This window comes from Vombatus ursinus, unplaced genomic scaffold, assembly GCF_900497805.2.
Source record: "Vombatus ursinus unplaced genomic scaffold, bare-nosed wombat genome assembly UNPS02006779.1, whole genome shotgun sequence".
Lineage (NCBI taxonomy): Eukaryota > Metazoa > Chordata > Mammalia > Diprotodontia > Vombatidae > Vombatus > Vombatus ursinus.
The window spans coordinates 2,572,681-2,576,180 of NW_020946557.1; the positions used below are offsets into that span (position 1 = coordinate 2,572,681).

The 3,500-nt window shown below is 44.2% G+C and overlaps 1 pseudogene; it reads left to right on the plus strand.

Moving 5' to 3' along the window:
- The first annotated feature begins 411 nt into the window (after positions 1 to 411).
- On the plus strand, positions 412 to 2,295 carry LOC114033120 (annotated as a pseudogene).
- Positions 2,296 to 3,500: the final 1,205 nt, after the last annotated feature.

Genomic DNA, 3,500 nt, shown 5'->3' on the forward strand with positions numbered 1-3,500 from the left:
CTGAGGCCTGCTCTGGGTTTCCTGGGGCCTGGTCTGCACTCAACCATGCCCCTCTCTCATTCCAGTGTAACAGCCCTTTCCTGCTGACCTTCTAGGTGGTCTTGGTCTAAAAAATTGCTTTGCTCTGTCTTTTTGTGGGTTTTGCTGCTCTAAAATGTGTTTAGAGTCATTATTTAAATGTATTTGAGGGCTTGGGGAAGAGCTTAGGCTAAACCCTGCCTCTACTCTGCCATCCTGGCTCTGCCTCTTTGATAGTCTCCATTTTGGCTTCAGAAAGCTCGCACTCTGATTTTCTTTCTACTTGTGTAATTATTCCTTCCTTAACTGACACAGTGAATAAATTGCGGTACCTAAAGATAGAAGATTTTATGAAACTTGAAAGTGAGAAGTACTTCTGAGCAGATTTTCACTATGGAGTATCCTTGTGGTCTTTTCACCCACTCCAATCAGCCAGTGCCTCTTAAGAGCATCCCGGTGTCTGTCTATCTGTGAGTTTGTAGCAAATGTATCTGCAATCCAAGCCTACAAGAATGAGACCCTGTGGAAGCATTCTTTGTTTTCCCCATTAATGAAGACTCTGCTGGTTATAGCTTCCAGGTTCTGGTGGATGGGAAGAGCATAGTGACAAAAATACAACAGAAGCAGCAGATCCAGAAGAACTAGGAAGACGTCACCTCCCAAGACCAGGTAGCTTTCCTACTGGAGCAGAGCAGCTCTGGGGACATCTTCAGCTACAGTATAGGAAATCTGTCTCCTAGCCAGAAGGCTGCTATCACTCTGAGCTACATTCAGGACTTATCCCTCAAGGCAGATGGAACTGTTTGCTTTATGCTGCCAGCCATCTTGAAACCATGCTATCTCCTCCAAGAGTCAGCTGAGGCTGACAGCATCACCTCTCAAATTCCCCAGGTTGCTGGCAAGGAGCTGCCCTACACATTTAGTGTCAATTCCAGTGTCCGCTCCCCCCACGGCATTAAGAAATTCTATTCCAACTGCCCCCTGTGCTCCCTGCAGCACTTGGAAGATGACAAGACAGTTGCCCTGGATTCCTTGGCTGACGGATGCCAGTTTGATCTGGATGTGAAGATTCTGGTTTACTATAGGGAGGTGAACACACCTAGTGTCTCTGTGGAGCTGACCCAGGCTGATGCCAAGCCAGGTTCCCTGATGGGAGATAAAGCTGTGATGGTGAGTTTCTACCCCAGTATCCCTGAGTCCCAAGGAGGGGGCACTTCTGGCAAATTTATCTTCCTCATGGACTGATTGGGGAGCATGTCTTACCCAATGAATAACAAATAAGGTGCCCAGTGACAAAGAAATTCTGCTCCTGCTGCTGAAGAGTTTGCCCCTTGGCTGTTATTTCAATATCTATAGATTTGTCTCCTACTTTGAGTTACTCTTTCCAGAAAGTGTGAAGTGCACATAGCAGTCCATGGAGGAGAGTATGAGGAGAGCAAAGGCTCTACTGACTGATCAGGGAAGGACTGAAATCTTAGAGCCACTGAAGGACATTTATAGCAAATTCTGCAAACCAGAACACGCACACACACACACACACACAGAGAGAGAGAGAGAGAGAGAGAGAGACAGAGAGAGACAGAGAGAGACAGAGAGAGACAGAGAGAGAGAGAGAGAGAGCTACACTCCGCAGCTTTTTGTCTTCACAGATGGAGAAGTTTGTGGTATGTAACAAATTATTGCTAAAATTCAATGCTACAACCAACATTTCAGGTCTTTATTATAGGCATTGCTCTGGAAGCTGGGGGCCCTGCAAAATTCATCATAGGCAAGGACAGAATGTGACCCAAGACCCTCCTATCCCTAAAGTGGCCCTGTAGCCAATGGCATAGGATATCTCCCTCACTTCATCCCTAATACCTGGGCTTGAGACTGCCTTGATCTCTCCAGCTCCTGTAATCTTCCAGGTACAGAGTTTAATCATCTATGTCTAGTTACAAAGGACAAATCCATCCAAAAGAGCAGCAGGTGAGATATGTCTTCAATACATATTCCAAGGTGATAGCTTCAGGAACACAGTGCTATTCTCCCTGGATCCCAAGGCAGATGACAAACTTACATTTTACCACCTGGCTGCCAAGTTCTTGATCCCGACCCTAGATAGAAACTTAGTGGGTGTTGCAGAAGAGAAGAAAAAAGTGAATATCAGCCTCCAAGTTGGGAGTTGTCTTCCCTCATATAGCCTACATTGCTATTGATAAAGAACTCAACCAGCCCATTCAGGGGCCCTTAACTCAGAGGGCTGTTCCATTGGCCTTCACATATCCCAGACCATGAAGTACATGCCAGGTCTTTTGGAATACACTTGTTCCCCAATTGCTTGATGTAGTATAGCTTCCAGGTCCTTCATCCTACAAGCCTTGTATGCTGATGCAGTTGAGAGTGATGACTAAGATGATAGCTATCTCTGTGTCTCAGACTCTTCCACACTGATATACATCAGAGACTAAACCCCTCCAGAGTCTCCACTTCTGCAGCTGATTTCTCTCCAGAAGACCTATGGTTCCTAGGAAATGGCTAAAACCCTGACCTCAGGTGTGGGTGTGAGTGTTCAAGTTGCATTGTCTGCATTTCCTGACCAGAGTAAAGATGTCCCAAGCTGGGCCACTATCTTGGCTGTGCTGCAGATGTGCAGCACCAGCTGGGACCAGAGAGAAGAATGGGAAATTCTGGAAAGGAAAGCTGTGGCATAGATCTGGGCTCGATTTGATACCTCCCAGATGAATGCATTAAAGCCACCAATGCTCTCCTGAAGACATTTGTGGATCCTTCTGTCTTTGGCCTGTTAGAATATAAATGGAAACTAATAAGTATCTATTTTTGGCTATTACTCCTGCCTCTCTAATTGCTGTAACCTGTTAGTATGGCTCCCTTCCCAGTTATGGCTCTTTCCCCTTAAGGACTGGTCAATCAGATTTAATTTGATTCATTCAAGTATTTATTAAGGGCCCTACTATGATCTGAGCACTGTGCTAGGAATGAGTGCTCTAAAGACAAAAATGATAGTGCCCTCACACAAGTAACTTACATTTTACTGTGAAAAGCAACAAATATAGAGACAAGTAAATTACAAAATATGTCCAAAATAAATAAAAATGATTTGGGAGGATGGGAGGAAAAAGTAATAATTGGGAAAATAAAGACATTTTTCAATTCTAAAAACACTTTTTAAGCACCTAATCACTATACTGAATCATTCTTCATGGTTATCAGAATCCCTGTCACTGAATAAACCATGAAATTCTAGGATTGGGGGAATGCAGATATTACTCTAGCTTTTTTCCCCTACTCCTCTTTTTTGTTGTTCAGTTGTTTCAGTCTTGTCCAACTCTTTGTGACCCCATTTGAGGTTTTCTTGTCAAAGATATGGAAGTGGTTAGCCATTTCCTTCTCCAGCTCATTTTATAGCTGAAGATACTGAGGCAAACAGTGTTAAGTTAAGTGACTTGCCCAGGGATACACAACTAGTAAGTGTCTCAAGC